General features: G+C 43.4%; 1 protein-coding gene across 3 annotated transcripts in view; it reads right to left on the reverse strand.

Moving 5' to 3' along the window:
* LOC119654866 (centrosomin) overlaps nt 1-17264 on the reverse strand; it is a 125261-nt gene that overhangs the window by 78216 nt on the left and 29781 nt on the right. Inside the window, exon 1 of one of the 3 annotated variants that reach the window (XM_038060456.1) lies at nt 10315-10831. The exons of the other annotated variants lie outside the window; for them this stretch is intronic. The gene's annotated coding sequence lies outside the window, so the exon portion shown is untranslated. Of the gene's footprint in view, nt 1-10314; nt 10832-17264 lie in introns of those variants that run through there. 3 annotated transcript variants of the gene reach the window in all.

Below are 17264 nucleotides of genomic sequence, written 5' to 3' on the forward strand. Positions count from 1 at the left end.
ATATGCATTTAGCATGTCAGACTACTCACTTTAGTGTGATATTGATATTTGGTTGCAGTAAATTTACACGGTGAAGTCAACTTTGAGCTACCGTAACTCTGTTAGTAATAGTATTATTTTGATCAAACTTGGGGATAACGTGCTTCATACTAGAATCTATATTACTACATTTCATAACTCTAGGATAAACTTAAGGGGGGGGGGGTTTATTCAATTTCTCAAAAAACATAGTAATGTACCATTATTGACTTAATTTGAGCAGAGAGTATTTTGAGGCCTGGATACCGTATAGAGGCAGCTTCACGATTTTTTTCCAGATTTTTTCGGGTAGGTAGTTTCTGAGAATGAGTCCATTAAAGAAATCATCACTTCCGATCCCTTCCACTAAGACCAATCAAGACCTTTCATTTGATACCCAACATGACTATATTCGGTGAAAAAAATTGTACACCTCCTTTTACATGTATGCAAACGAAACCGCAGAAAGCAATCAGTTTCGGTTTTGACCTCACAGCGGGAAGATTCTAATAAGTTGTTGTCGTGTTTTTTTTTGGATGAAATGAACAGTTAACCGAATAGGAACCGTGTATACGTGAAAGGGTTTCATTTGGTTCGATTCGTTTTCGGACCAAAACCGTGCCGCGCCGAATGGAACCATATATGATGTGAAACGAACCTAAGGAGGAGGGCAGAGGTCTTGTAAATGAAACATCAACAAATGATCTTCACAATCACTTGAAGAACGTTTTCATTGATACAGCCACAAACATATTTGGCACCAGTCGCAGAAAAAATCGGAACGACTGGTTCGGCGATGAATGTAAGCTAGCAACGGAATGGAAGAATACCGAATAATGTTACACTTCCAAAGAACGCGGACAGGCGCCGAGATTTATCACGAACTTCGTCGAGCGGAAGAGCGATGAAAAAAGGAAGCCTGAAAGAACCAACAGGGCTATGATCTCGAAAGATACACGGAGCAGCCGCACCAGGCTCATGAGATGTACCAGCGCACATGAGACATAGGTTCACCATCACACACCATAAATGAAACAGCAATGAATGTAAGGTGGATCAGTGCCAAAGAAAGTGAAGTCGATCCTCCCTATGCTCGTGATTTGACGCAGATTTCTATCTGCTCCAATACTGAAAGCAATTTGCGTTTGGCAATCGTTTCGCGTCCAATAAAGAAGTTAGAACCCGAAGGTAAATTTACTAAGGGCCTTCTAGTTCATTCTAGAAGTACAAGGTTATATATAAAAGTACTGATAAAAAAAATGAGAATAAATTGGTCTCTTTATTTGGTCTAGGCGGGGAGATCTAGCAGTATCTGATGAGCGAAACCATTAGTCCTTTTTTTGAAAAACTTCATGGATTTTTTCGATTTTAATGACCACAGTGGATTTCTGTTTTGGGAGGTAATGGTCATCTGCGATTACTGCAAATTCATAGGAAAATTCATGAAAAATGCACTGTGACAATGCAATGACGTTATCAATTCGATTGTGCAAAAGAAAATGATCATGATTTCCAAATAAAAATCCCTGTTTAAAAGATATGCTTTTAGCACCATTGAGTCATCAAGTGACATCCAGCACAGACCTTCAAAAAAATCCCAGATACGCCGCCGTTGACTGTACATCAAAACGGAAATTTCGGTGGAATAAGCGTAAGCAAAAGATGCTGGAAAAAATAAATAAATAGCCGTAATGGCAAATCAACAGAAGAATGCCAGATCCGTCCTAATCCAGAGTTAAAAAGTTGGTATGAAACTTGATAGAAAACTATTGAAAAAATTCTGAATTAGAAATGGAAAAGTCTGAAATTGAAATGAAAAATCCGGAAATCGACTTGGAAACGTCTGAATTTAGTTTGGAAATTCTTGAAAAATGTTCGGCAAATTCTGAATTGGTTAGGAAAATTCGGAATTTGATTTGCAAAACGTATAAACCATTTGCAAATGTTTGTTACTGGGTTACTTGGTTTTGCAGCAATAGAATGGCCTTATAATAGATCGATGATGTTGGCGAAAATTCCTAAAATTTTCTCTTTCCACTTCATTTCCAGAAGAAATTGTTCGTAGTATAGTGGTGGCCTTCATCGGGCCAATGTCCAGCTACGGCGCATTTTTAGCAATTTTCAATGCACTAATGACGCCTTTCAATGCGAAGTTCTTAATAAGCTCATCTATGCATAGTAAAAAAAGTCGACGATTATTGTATATAGGATAACATTGGTCATATTTCACTGAAGTATGTTTTTTGCAAATAGACTTATTCTTAATCAAAAGTAAAGCCTTTCTTTTTTTGTAAGGATTTAGTAGAGGAAAGCTTTCTACACACGCTCAAACAATCATGACACATTTAAGGATACTCGACTTTTTCACGTTTTATGTCGTACAAATCGATATAAATAGATTAAATGAGCCGAATTTCTTTGGCGCCGTAAATCTATCATCCTGCCTAAAGTCAATTTCAATTGGTGGCAACTGGAGATCGTTAAACATCTCCTTTCCTCAAAAATATATGCAAAGTGTATATAAAACTCGATTGTGATAGTTTTGCATTCTCTGCCAGCAGCAGGGAGTTCATCACTACAAGCCATGATGATATAATCTCCGTCTCCGCTACTGTTCTCCCATTGAAAGCTAGTTGGTAAATTTTCCTCATTACGATATTACTAGGTCTCACTCTCACGTGCTTTTAGTACTTGCGTAAAAATGCTAGGAATTTGTATCGAATGATTGCAACCCCGTAAAAGGACAATGATGCTAGCACTTGTCAGAAACAGGACGACCTATAAATTCAGTATCGAATGATTGTACGATAAACAAAGGAGACAATTCGATTCACGAGAGACCGATAACTTGAATTGATGTTTAGGATATGCGGGATCCTAAGTCCACATCCATATGATGGTGGACTGGACCAAATGGGAAGCAACTTACACATTTTTTGGTCTACGGATCCCTAGTTTGGGACATAGCACCCAGCCATTCAAAAAACTAAAAAAAAAAACCGTCCAGGGCAGAGGCAACTCTTCAGAAGCTGCCTCACCTCTGCCCTGGGAGCAGCGTGACCGAAAGTGGTAACAGGTGTAAAAAAGCGCCTCCCAGGGCAGAGGTGAGGCAGCGTCTAAAGAGTTGTCTCTGTCCTGGACAAAACCGTTAGCCATTTTTGGTTTTTTGATTTAAATTGATGATTACAAACAAGTATGCTAGAAATAGAAAGGTCTAATGAGAACTTCTGTGGTATTTAGATTTGGTATTTGCAATCTAAATTGCAATTGAATTTTGGGGAGGAAGATAAAGGTAATAAATTCGTTAGTACAACATACATTGAAAATGATGAAAAGAAATGAGGCCTTCATCAGATGTCGAATAAGAATGGTTTACGTTTTTTCTGATCTAATAGCCACTAGCGAAGTGGTTATATTACATAAAAAGTAATATTTTCACACAGGAATACTTCAACATATGTAAAGACCTTCCTCCCTATTTTTGATGAGTATGTAAGAGAATTCCGTAGTCGTGTTTCAGAATAATCTTTGAATATTCTCACCCTTCTCCAAACGGCAATATTTGTACGAAACTCAGTAATAAATCCTTGATCAAAGCTGGTGGTTTTAAAACTCCAACTCCGACCATGACACATATGTTTTACGTCAGTGTACTTGTATTCATATGAGCACCGCATTAAAATTCTTCACATCTTCCCCAATTCAAAAGATTGCATAATCGTCTTTACAACCAATCTAGTATTCAAATTGAAACTAGGCTATCTATCCAACTTAGGAGGAATATCATACATCACACAACACTCTGACGTATTCAGAACGTATCTAAAGTATCGACAGAAGAAAATTAACGACTTCCTGTTGGAAATTTTCGTAGAAATAGTTACGGGAATGCTTATCTTCAGAATCTTCATGGATTTGAACCAGGCCATGATTCAGGGAAAATCTTTCCTCCAAAGTCATTTTTTTTAAGCAAATGGAAACATATGTGTCTAAATTAGTGAATGTTTATATGCGAGTCTTTCCCAAAGATCTCTTTGGAGCATAGTTTAGGGTTTTCTCAAATTTCTTTTCTGTAGTTCAGTTGTCAGCGCTTCTGGCTGTATAAGTCTGCTTAATATTCTCCAGAATATATTCTAGAAAGGGCCGCTACAGATAGCTTTCCACGTAATACGGTGTTGTGATGGAGTGGTGAATGAAAGCTTCGTTTTGATGCCCATTTTTTCTCTATTTATAGAGGACAAAAACCCTGGGGACTATTGCGTCTTTCCTACTTCAAGGAAACACGCTACGTGCCGAAGAAAATTCATACGATTGAATGCCGAGAACTTACTATGTGGGTGGCAATTGGGCGATTTTCAGGGAGTTTTTTGGAAAGGTAAATGAGGAAAAACAAAGATTCGAGCAGAAAACTATGTGCCAGTTGGGAATTGAGGGACTTCCGTAAATATGAGTGATTTTGATTGGTGTTTGATTTATGTGGGATTTAAGTAAGGTCAGGAAGATGAATAAGGGTGTGTCTTATAATTATTTGAATAAAATGCAGTATATGAAGTATCCAATCATCAGATAGTTGCTATACGTGCAGCAAGGGTAATTATAAAAAATTAAAGATTCGTGTGAAATTTCGTACACGACTTGGAAATACGTTTCTGACATTATTGAATGAACTCCAATTTTGAATCTAGAAATAGATTAAAGTGGAGTTGGATATTATAATTAATAGGAAATTGATAGGAATGGCAGCTACAAAAAAAAAACAAAAAACAATATTTTTCCACCTGTTTGCGGGTGCCCAGAGTAATACCAGTGATAACGTACCACATCAATTACGGAGAAAGAAGTGAGAAGGGCCGTTTATATTTTTGGTATATAGACCCCCCTTTTTGGGCAAAGTACACAAATTTTTCAAAATTTACATCTGCACAACTTGCATGAAGTGGCCTTCCACAATAGGTGTTTTTTGTGATCGACATATCAACGAACGTCTCAAATCCAAAGTTGACCGCAGTATCGTCCGCCGTATCACCCTTGTATGGTTCTGAGTGTAGGCCGACTATAAAAAACAACGAACGGCGCCACGCGGTAACGAAGACAAAGATATTGGTTTGAACATCGAAGTCGATGGGAAACTCGTCAGACGCTAGCCCACCTATGTATGTCCTCGGGGAAGCCAATCGTTGATATCTTCGCAATATCTTTAGTAAGAAAAGAAGAAGTGGCAGACCCTGCTTCAGATGGAATTATGACGTAGGCCAGGAAGACCTCGACGCAAAACCGGGAAGTCTGGAAATCCTTACTACGGCACGCCGAGACCGGATACCGGTTGTTGCGCCTTTGATGATGATGATAATTCGCAACGTTCAGCACAGTGAGTTGCGGTGGTTTCCTTACCTATAGATTCTGCTTTTCTTGAGAAAGTATCCAAGGTTTAGCTTACCTAAAAAACTCAAGAATACATAAAATGGGGATTCAAAACGAAAATTGATTGCTGCAGGCGGTTCGGAAGCCGAGAAAAAGATGACAGGCCTCAGTCCATGCCGAAAGGGCTTCATTATTAGACGAACTGATGTGGGCGGTTATTGATCTGAGAGGACCGAGGCAATGCTTTCAGAAAGTCAAGACTGGAAAAGGACTCTAGAAAGAAGAAAAAATAACAGTGTGTATGCTCAACTATGTGGACAAAGGGTCCCAGGGCGAAACGTGGATTGGTACCCACGATGGAGCATAACACCTGAGAAACGTCTGCTGAGCCAGCACCGACAGCTCTATTACCAAATCCTATCTCCACGTAGTGACCGCTGGGAGCTCTTTCTTAACGAAAAGCTACAGACGGAAAAGGATGAAGGCGAGTCTCCCGCGCCTAAAAACGGCACAAATTGTACCAACTGGTCTTCCAGGTTGGAGGTTGGGTAGGCTGACAACCCTACACGGAAAACAATTTGTTACGAAGCCACAACAGGAGCCTCGGACTTGACGGATAACACAACGACGAACTCGGCAACGACAACGGAATAATGATTTGCGTATTTTCTCATGGAACGTGCGCTCCATGTACAAAGATGAAGCTGCCAAGCAGTCAACCGATACCCTGCCCCAATACAGGAGATGCGTTGTGCAGGAACTGATTTCCTGGAGAAGAGTCGCTACACTAAACATTATAGTGGCCATCCAGTAAACCATGTGCTCAGAGTAGGTTTATTAGTCAGCCAAAAAATGAAACCTGCTGTTATCGGCTTTGAAAACATAAGCGGGCGGCTATGCACTCTGCGCTGGCGAGGCAAATCTGGAAATATAAGCTTTATTAACGTTCACGGCTACAGAGGACACTGCAGAATCGGGGAAGGATAGCTTCTACGAGGCAGTAGAACGAAACCTCGAAGTCTGTCCCAGATATGATGTCAAAATCACACTTGTGGATTTTAACATCCAAGTAGGGAAGGAGCCCAGGCCCAGGCGATACTTTGGCGCTCATAGCTCACATCAAAATACAAATGATAACGAACGGCGGATTATTCAATTAGCAGTGCCACAGGAAATGGTTGTTGGAAGTACCTGGTTTGGACCACTTTCAACCAAATTGACCACTGACTAAACGCCGCCTCCTCTCAGCCTTGGTGAATGTCAGAACATATAGGAGGGCCAATATAGACTCGGATCCCTATTTCGTTGGCATGGTGTCCTGAGCTCGAATAACTCCCTGACAATAATCCCTCTGACAATCAGGTGAGAGTTAACACTGAAACCATACACAACACAGCCCTCCGTAACACCTACAAGAGGAAAATTGATGCTGCAATAACCGCAGTCAACAGAGATCTCGGAGATGGAGCATCAACAAATGATCTTCACAATCACCTGAAGAACGTTATCATAAATACGGCCGCAAACATACTTGGCCCCGGCCGCAAAAAGAGCGGGAGCGTCTGGTATGACGATGATTTTAAGCTAGCAACGGAACAAAGGAATGCTGCATACCGAGTAATGTCGCACTCCCAAAGGATGCGGGCACGCGCGGAGACTTATCACGAACTCCGGCGAGCGGAGAAGCTACTTCACAGACGGAAAAAGGAAGCCTGGGAGAACAAATAGGTCTGTGAACTCGAAAAGTTCGGGGAGCAGCCGCACCAGGCGCACAAGTTTTACCGACAAGTCAGCAGGATGAAGGCTTACACACCTCGATCTAGATCCTGGCGAGACAAAAAGGTAAATCTGATTTCCGACAGAATGGGCATATTGGAGCGGTGGGTTGAGTAATTTGATGAACTGCTCAACAACCAAAACATATAAGTTGAAAAAAGAGAACTGGGTTTTTTCCTTATCCTGTAAATACTTTTATTTTTTCCCACATACGATGGCTTCGGAGACCACGTGCTTCCTTCCTCAGTGCTAGTACCTAATCAGAACATCGGCGAGTTGGAGGTCCCGTCAACTGAAGACGAAGGACAAATGCTGCCATCACCAAGCCTTGGCCAATGAGCCAAGGGACAGGTGGACTGCGCGGCTCATCGACAAATTAGACCCATGGTTGGACAGAACGCACGGTGAAATTGATTACTTCCTTACCCAACTTCTAAGTGGGCATGGAGGTTTTCAGTCTTACCTGCACATGTTTGGGAAGGTGGGATCTCCTGATTGTGTGTTCTGCAATGGAGTGGCGGAAGACGCTGAACACACCTTTTTCTCTTGCGAGAGGTGGGACGGACTTCGCTAGCAGCTTTATGCAGACTTAGGGGAGCTCTCTCCAGACAACATTGTCAGAGAGATGCTGAAGAGCGCTGGCAGCGTATTGCGCATTATGTTCGGGCTCTTCTTATTGCGAAGAAGATTGAACTCGACCGGCGGAGTGATCGGACGGTAAGGGGTTCCCTGAACTAACAACAACTCCCTTCCTCCCCTCCCCTCCCATTGGTGAAAGGAATTCCCTGGCATGAAGGCTCCCAAAGCCGGGAGAGCTAGCCTGAAGTAATGTGTCAAATGGTTCCAGGCTAGTTTTCTGATTTAAAAAAAAACACCAAGCATAGAAGAAACAGTCCGTGTAATTCATCGGCTTAAAAATCATAAGTCAGCAGGAGCCGATGGAATTACAGCGGAGTTGATTAAATGTTGAGACGATCACTTACACCAAGTGGTTCATCAACTTGTACTCAAGGTGTGGGACAGCGGATCAATGCCTGACGACTGGCAAAGAGATGTTTCATTTACATAAAAAGGGAGATATCACACAGTACAGCAATTATAGAGGTATCACGTTGTTGAGTAGCATCTATAAGATATTCTCCGCTATCTTGCTAGACCGGATAGCCTCATACGCCCACAACATCATTGGTCCATATCAAAGAGGCTTCACTCCAGGCAAATCAGCAACAGAGCAGATTTTCTCTCTGCGGCAAGCGATGGAAAAACTGTTGGAGTATGGACATCAGTTGCACCATCTTTTCATCGACTTTAAAGCCACCTATGATAGCATAGCCAGGGTGAAACTGTACACGGCTATGGGAGAATTCGGTATCCCGGCGAAATTGATAAGACTGACCAGGCTGACCCTGACCAATGTGCGAGGCCAGATGAAAGCAGCAGGATCACTTTCAAGACTATTCGACATCAACAACGGTCTACGACAAAGGGACGCCCTATCATGCGTCCTCTTTAACCTGACCTGTGTGGTCGGTGATGCTGAGATAAATGCAAGAGGTACGATGCTCTTTAAGTCCACGCGACTACTGGCCTATGCTGACGATATCGACTACATGAGAAGAACCACCCGAGACGTACAAACTACTTTCATCCAGGCGGCGAGATCTTAGGCTGCACATCAATGAAGGCAAGACTAAAGTATATGGTGGCAACGTCAGACCCGAAAACCAATCAACCAACAACATCAAACCGCACTGGTCAAACGGGAAGAATAGAGATAGGAGACTACAACTTTGAGACCGTTGATAATTTCTCTTATCTAGGGTCAAAAACCACAACTGGTAACAGCTATGAAGACGAAATCCGCGCATGGTTCTTGGCAGCCAACAGAGGCTATTAGCTCTTAGTGTACAAGATCATTATCTTTCCAGTCCTCATGTATTCCTCGGAGACTTGGGTCCTTAGCAAGAAGAATTGCGAACTCTTGGCCACGTTCGAGGGAAGAATCCTTCGAAAAATGTTTGGCCCCCTACATGAGGATGGACGATTCCGTAGCCTGCAAAACGACGAAATCTATGAGCGATACCATTCCCCTCAGGTTGTGGATAAAATCCGGCTCAACAGGTTACGGTGGGTGGGTCACTTAATCCGTATGGATGAGGATGATCCAGCCTGGAAAGTCTATAAAGGCAATATCTATGGTAGAAAAAGAAGACGAGGTAGACCCTGTCTGAGATAGAGCGACGGCGTAGGTCAGAATGCCAGGTAGCTTTTAGGGATATCGAATTGGTGGACCTCGGCGCAAAACCGGGATGTAGGGAGTTCCTTATTAAGGCAGGTCTAGACCGGATATCGGTGGTTGCGTCGTTGATAATGATGATGATGGAAACCTTCCAATTTGGGGAAAAGTTCATAAATTTCGACTCGATATCTGTACTCTACTTTTTAATGTAACTTTGGGAATAGAATAAAAGCGAATTTATTCATTGCAATTCAACGAAATGCTGATACAATTTCCAACTGAGACTGAACCAAAAACACAGGATAGCTGACTATATCTTCAAAAGATGATGCTAGATACAGAAGCCCAGATGTTGATAAGATAAATAACGAATTTCAGATTTTTCGAGTGTGAATGATACGTATGATTCCGAGATAACACAACAAATAGACACTTGTACTAATTCGCAACGATTATATGTTTGATGTGCCAAAGTACATAATGACCTCTTTATCCAACTTTATTGGGCTAAATCAAATAACGTATCATCATATGGTAATCATCGTGAGTCAACAGTGTAAACTGTGCGCGGAAATAGCGTGTTTTGGAAATTTTCTTTTCCAAATTGTTCGTTAATCAGTCAGCTGAAGGATGTCAGGATTAGTCACTGTACCTTTTGAAGGGGAAATTAGGGGTTGATTAACTAAGGGTGGGAGTAAATGTCAATGTGGGGGTGGGCAAAAAGGAGGTAGTGTACGATGAATCAGAATATGTACATATAAAGAATTGGTACTTGGCAGGATCTAAAGTGATGCTGTGAGCATCTTTTGTCTACGTTATAATCCAAATTCGTGACGCTATTGCTGAGTAGATGAACACAAACGCAACTCCACTGTCGTATATTATTGGCCTTGTAAATATATTATTAAAAGTGTCCATACACAATTCACCAAAACTACGTTGAGTGCAAGCTTAAATTATTTCACATCCATTGTTACTGTGAAGTAAATTTAATAAAGCTCAATCAAGGAGTCAATATACAAATTTCAATTCGCGTTGATCACAATTTGACCGTTGGAATAAATTTTTGAATGGTAGCCCCTCAAAGATACAAATCACTAAATCACTTTTGAAGTTAAATTTTTGGAGCCCGACTAAAAAGGATTCATTTAATTTATTTTTCTTTTGACTATTCAACAACAATAATTCAAGATAATCAAATCAGGCCACAATGAATCAATCAGTCTACGAATGAGCGAACATTCGAACCGAAAAAAATGTTTATCAACGCGCGTCCAACGAAACCAGAAGCAAGAACAGAACTGAAATCCACGGGCATATTGTATGGTAGAACTCGGGAGAGAAATTTACGAAAACGTTCTTGAGTTCTAATAAAAAAATTCATCAGAGTTCGGTATTGCTCAGACTCAGATACTGAATGTACATTTGTTGAAATGTGTTGCATATGATGTTTATCAGGGGAGAAGCGTCAGAAGCGGACATCATTCGGATTTGTTCGGTTCACTAGTTATCGATGTAGTTTTTGCATAATTGTGGGCAATAAAACCCTTTTAAGAAAGTACGGAGTTTGAAAGGGGGTGGAGCAGATGTTCCTATCTGTTTAACAGTCTGTAGATATCAACACTCGTCGAAGTGTAGCGTTTTGTGACTCACTGGTGATAAAATGATGAATGAGACTAATTACTTTCCTGATAAGCAGATTGACATCGTTCTTAAAACCACTCCACCAAATAACCGAAAGAGGTAATTTATCTATTTAATGACATTTACCCCTAGATTGGATTTACGTGAAACCGATCCCTTTTATGACCATATCTTGCTATCAAGCACAACAAAATGTTTCCACGTTTCAACAACACATTTTCAGACGACTCTCTCTTGCAACATCAATTGCACATGAGCAAACCCAAAAATAACACACATTGAGGGGTTCGTTTTTCACAGCCCCTGTGAGTTGAAGTTTCATTTTGTGCACAGGCCAAGTGTTCGTTTCCCTTTCAACATTCTGAAATCCGAATTCTATTCAAAATAGATGGCATCGTTCCATGTACTCGCAGCAGAGAGACCAGTAGACCAGCATATGGACAGGGAACACTAGGGTTTCCTCCGACTTGAGAATTTACGCCAAGATAGATTCAACGGAGAGTGGTAGTATTTTGTAATAGAAAACACTTTTCGTTTAGTGTGATACCACCCCAGTGACGTAGGATGAGTAGCGCGATGGATTACGTGTAAACGAACAGGCATGTAAAGTTGATAAGAAACACACTATCAGCAGGGAGAGAAACAAACATGAAAAGTGAACTTTGTCAGATTAAATGTGTTTGTTTTATCACTTTTCCTCAACTTCCGTGGAGATTGAAGTGAGCTTGCTTAGTGTAATCTCAGTACACTCATGAAGTGCTTTTCTAATGAACAAGCAAGCACAGGCGTACACAATAATTCGTTTCATCGGTTTAGAATTTCAAAGTCTTTTTCAACAGAAACATGGGGTTATCAAGAAACTGACTTAATATCAACATCGAAATCTGAATATTTTAGTGATAAAAGAGTCACATATCCACTGCAAGTTCTTAATAAATGCACTAATATTTGTAAAACAGGACCAGCAGAGAAGTTCATAGAAGACTATATACTATATGTTTTACAGAAAGGCAATACAATTTAAGCGGTATCTAAAGAGTGGAATTCTATCTTTCCCAGTCATGAACACACCCCACAACATACTATTTAATAAGTGAGGTTCAGCTCACTTAGAGCCCGCGTCACACAAGTTTCGGACACTGACTCAGAACATGTTCAGAAGTTACGTCACTCACTGGATATCCCTAGTTTTGCCAGGTGAAAGTTTAGCCTGCAGTGACCAGTGAGTATTCCCGCTATCATCTTCTTGGTGAGCCTCAAACAATTTTTCGAGCGCTTGGGTGCATATCCCCCATTAGCACTCTGCGATGTTCCATTCTTGATAGATTCACCTAGTACAGTTCCCTCATCTGCTTCTCTTAATTTTTAAAGTAGTAACCATGAACCCATTTCCGACTCCACAGCATGGCTCTGCCTTCCGGAAATTCTGGAGATCGCCCTCTTTCTTTTCATCTGTATGCGCAATGTTTGCACTCCTAGGAGTTCACCTACCACCACACTCCACACTAGTGGCGATAGTACCTCACTTTGAGGACAACCTTGAGATCTCGAGCTGGAAGAAATGCTCTCCCCGCTCTAGAACACAGTACGGACCTTCGTACGGAGGCTGCAGCTGCTTCCGGACAGCATCCGTCCTGACTAGGACGTGCGTCCACGTATCCAGCTCCTTGGGCGCACAGGCAGGTGCGAACGAGTGTCGGGTGGGAGGTGTAGCTTTAATGCGGCGGAGATTGTCTCTCAGCAGGCGCAGCAATCCCAAGTCTGAGACCCGATCTCTTGTCGAAGACCGGATCACTTGGGAACCTTGGGTTCTCCCCGTATACCAGCTCCGCGGGGTTGGCAGCAAATTCCTCTTGGCGGGTTGTTCGGAGGCCAAGTAGGACGAGAGGCAAGACCTGAGTCCAGGACGGATCGTCGTGAGCCATAATGGTGGTTTTCAGCGTCCGGTACCAACGCTCTAGCATCCCATTGGATTGCGGGTGGTATACCGTAGTTCGTTGGCGTTTGAATCCCAGGAGTTTGCCTAACTCCGAGAAAAGGGTGGACTCGAATTGCATTCCCTGGTCAGTGATGACCACTGCAGGGACGACAAAGCGAGGGGTCCACTCTCGACAGAGGGCTTCAGCGCAAGATTGCGCCGTAATGTCCTTCAGAGGTATTGCATCAGACCACCGCGTAAACCTGTCGATGATTGTAAGGCAATACTTGAAACCGTGCGAGTCTCGCAAAGGGCCTACGATGTCGAGGTGTATGGTGTGGAACCGCTTGGTAGTGCGGGGAAATGAGCCCACTTCTTTTCTTACATGCCTGGTGACTTTACACTTCTGGCATGTGATGCACTCTCTGGCCCAGGAGTTGATGTCCTTGTTCATGGAGGGCCAGAAGTATTTCTCGGTGACTAACCGATTTGTGGTCCTGATGCCTGGATGCGGTACGTCGTGAACCGCGTGGAACACTTCCTTGCGAAAGGTAGCCGGAATGTATGGCAGGGGTCTCTTTTCCGAGTCTTCGCAGCAGAGAGAAAGCTTCGAGCCGAAGGTGGGCAACTGCTGCGCCTTGACGATAGCCGAGAAGTCGAGTGAGGCAGGGATGTTAACCTCAGAGACACGTGACAAAGCGTCAGCAACTATGTTGTCCTTGCTGGACACGTGCTGTATGTCGGACGTGAAATGGCGTATAAAGCTCAGGTGTCGAAGCTGACGAGGTGACGCTTTGTCGGGCTTCTGTTTCAAAGCATATGTGAGGGGCTTATGGTCCGTGAACACTGTGAACGACCTGCCTTCTAGGGAGAAGCGGAAGAACTTAATGCTCAAGTACGCGGCGAGGGTTTAACTGTCTGGAGAAGAAGCTCAACGGCTGCCAGATTTGATTCACCTTTTGGTGAAGAGCAGCACCTACTGCAATGTCAGAGGCACCAACAAAAACGGCTAGGGGTGCATCTTGTCGACGAAATGCCAAACATCAGCCAGTTGTCGTCGGGATTTATCAAACGCGCGGATAGCCTCTTCAGACCACACAATCTCTCGTGTGTCCTTTGTTTTGGGGCCAGGCAAGTACGCGTTCAAAACGGACTGGTGTCCGGTGGCTTTGAGCAGGAAACGACGATAGAAGTTTAGCATGCCCAAGAACCTCCGCAAATCCTCCAAAGTTTTTGGACGCGGGAAGCTTGCGATTGCTTACACGTTGTCTGGGTCGGGCTGTATTCCGTCAGGGGAAATGAAGTGGCCGAGGAATCTCACCTGTGTTTGGAGAAACTTGCATTTATCAACGTTTAGGACTAAACCGACCTCAAGGAGACGTTGAACAATGCAATTGAGATGGGCTAAGTGCTCAGACTTTGAGGAAGAAGCGACCAAAACATCATGTAAATATACGAAACAGAAGTCGAGGTTTCGCAGGACCGAGTGAATGAACCTTTGAAAGGTTTGCGCCGCATTGCACAACCCGAAAGTGATCCGTATGAACTCGAAGAGGCCAAAGGGTGCGCTTATTGCCGTCTTTGGAATGTCTTCTGGAGCTACAGGGATTTGGTGATAGGCCTTGGTTAAATCCAAGGTCGAAAAAATGCGGCAGTTTGCAAGATGATGCGCAAAGTCGTGGATGAGCGGAATAGGATATCGAACAGTCTACGCGTTTAGCCTTCTGTAATCCCCACAGGGGCGCCATTCGCCATTTGACTTAGGGACCATATGGAGTGGGGAAAATCAACCGCTGTCCGAAGGTCTGCAGATACCCTGTTGCGTAAGTTGTTCGAACTCTTTCCGTGCAATAGCCAGCTTCTGGGGTGGTAGGGGACGCGCTTTCGAGAAGATAGGGGAACTAGTAGTGTTAATGTGGTGCTGCACATTGTGCTTCACTGGTTTAGAGAGACCACATTCGGTAGTAATCTGGCTGAATTTTTGGAGGAGTGCCCGAACACGAGAGTCAGTAATGTCCTCCAAAAGTACGGAAAGATTGTTGTTAGGAAGAGATTTAGCCTCACGAAATAAGGTTGGTTGTGGAGTCTATATGGGTCCTCCAGCAACCCATAGTGACGCAAGAAGTCTGCGCCTAAAATGGGGAAGCTAACATCCGCCAGGATGAACGTCCTACGCAAGCCAAGTACCCGTAGGTGTTAATTCGGGAGGAATTTGCCGCTGCAAGTTTCAAAAATTGAGGAAATAGCCAATGATGCCTGGGTACGGGAAGAACCGAAACCTGCACACCAGTATCTACAAGACAACTGCGCCTGCTGAGAGGGTCATAAATTGTTAGGCGACGTGGCGCTGCGTTCTGGGTGCCGTCGCCAGGACCCCCCGCGGATCTAGTTTTTTGAGGTAGGCGTGAATTTACACGGGATCGTACATCTGATAGCTTTTTCGCCGAATTTGCGATGGTACCAACAAATGCTTCGGTCTGTAGGTTGTCCTGACGACCTGCTACCCGATCGCTTTATTTCGAGCAGAAGACCGCGAGCGAGCTCGCAACTTGGCGCCCAAACGCTGAGCATCCAGCGTCGTCCTCATCTTAGACGTACTGGCCACAAGCGCGGCCATCTCGCGCTTCAGTTGGCCAACTTCGTCAGAAGCCTGCAGCCGCAGCTGCCAGCGGCCCAAAAAACCGGAGACGCACGGGAGGACCGCCTGGGTGCTATGCGGAAGTCGTCTTGCCCATCGTTTTTTGTTTACACAAAACCTTAAAAATGAAAATAAAAAAAAACACCAGCTCGACAGCGTGTGTGAAGCGGTAAATCTTCGGATCTCAGTGCCGCAGTCGAGGAGGGAAGATCCACGACGGATCACAATTTCGATCCCTGTTTCTCCTGCCTCAGATATTTTTTGAGGCCCCTGAGGTTCCCTCGCTTCCTTGACATCCCCAGGCCATTATCCTGTAGGATGTCCCTAAGTTTTCAACTACTTGTTCACAACACCCGCAAAACTCTCGGATGACAAGAATGCCATCGCAACCTCAAAATTTGTTGCAACATGTGTGCAGAATAACTTCCGCCCACAGTACTTATAATCAAAGAAACAACAGTCGAGTTGGACCCCGTTGCAGATAATTTGATAATAAAAACAGATAAAAGGGATCGCATGATCGGGAGCCCCTGAGGTTCCCTCCCTTCCCTAGGGACATCCTCCTAATAATGGCCTGAGGATGTCAAGGTAGGAAGAGAACCTCAGGGGCCACGACTTCTTGACTATCGGAGGCGGAGGAGGCAATGATTGAAGCTGTGATCCGTCGTGGATCTTCCCCCTCGATCGTGGCACTCGTGTCCGGAGATTTATGGCTCCACACACATCGCTATAGACACGTGAATTTTTGTATAATGGTACGTGAGGGATTGAAGCGCTTAAAGAACCCCTCACATTCCCGAGCATGGGCAGCACAGAGGCGTGCCAGCACGTGTCAACGGAACCCTTTGATGAAGCTTCAGTATTTGCGGGCAGACCTTCAAGGTCAACTTTCAAACCAATTTCTTTTAGGATTTGGGATAGCTCTTACCTCTAGGTCGTCTCCGGCCACAGGGGATGGTCGTTTGACCATCGTATCCCTTTAGGTCATTACACAAATTTTTCCTGTTCAAATTTAATTAATCTTGCGATATATCTTGGGGAAAGTCGTTGATAGATCTAATAGAAGGATCAACACAACAAAGCGCAGACACGCAGTGTTTTCTTGCCTACACATCCTACTGTGATCAAAAGGTAAGGTGAAATTGTCATTTAAACCCCCCGTGCATTAGGAAACAAGGAAATTTTCTTTTCCTAGGTTAGCAGGACTGTTTGTCAAAAGGTTTATTTATCTTCGAGTTAGACGTGTTTTTTTGTAAACAACCAAAAGTGAATTTTTCGATTTTTACAATGGTTGATTTTGTTGAGCAAAGAACTTGCATCAAATTTTGTTTCAGGGACGAACATTCTTGTGCGGATACGTTGAAAATGTTGCGGAAGACCTTTGGTGAGCAAACTATGGCACAAAAAAAAATGTTTTTAAGTGGTACAACGAGTTCAAAGCGGGCCGAGAACGCATTGAAGATGAACCGCACTTTGGACTACCATCAACGTGTACCGACGAGGGACATGTCTAAAAAATTAAAGATTTGGTGCTTAAAAATCGTCGAGTGACAATTAGAGGCCTCGTTGATAGTGTTGGAATATCATTTGGCTCAGAGCAAACCATTGTGAAGGATGTTTTGTGTCTCAAACGCGTCAAGTCTCGATTGGTGCCAAAATCGCTCATTTTT

This window comes from Hermetia illucens, chromosome 4 (genome assembly GCF_905115235.1).
Source record: "Hermetia illucens chromosome 4, iHerIll2.2.curated.20191125, whole genome shotgun sequence".
In the NCBI taxonomy this organism is placed as follows: Eukaryota; Metazoa; Arthropoda; class Insecta; order Diptera; family Stratiomyidae; genus Hermetia; species Hermetia illucens.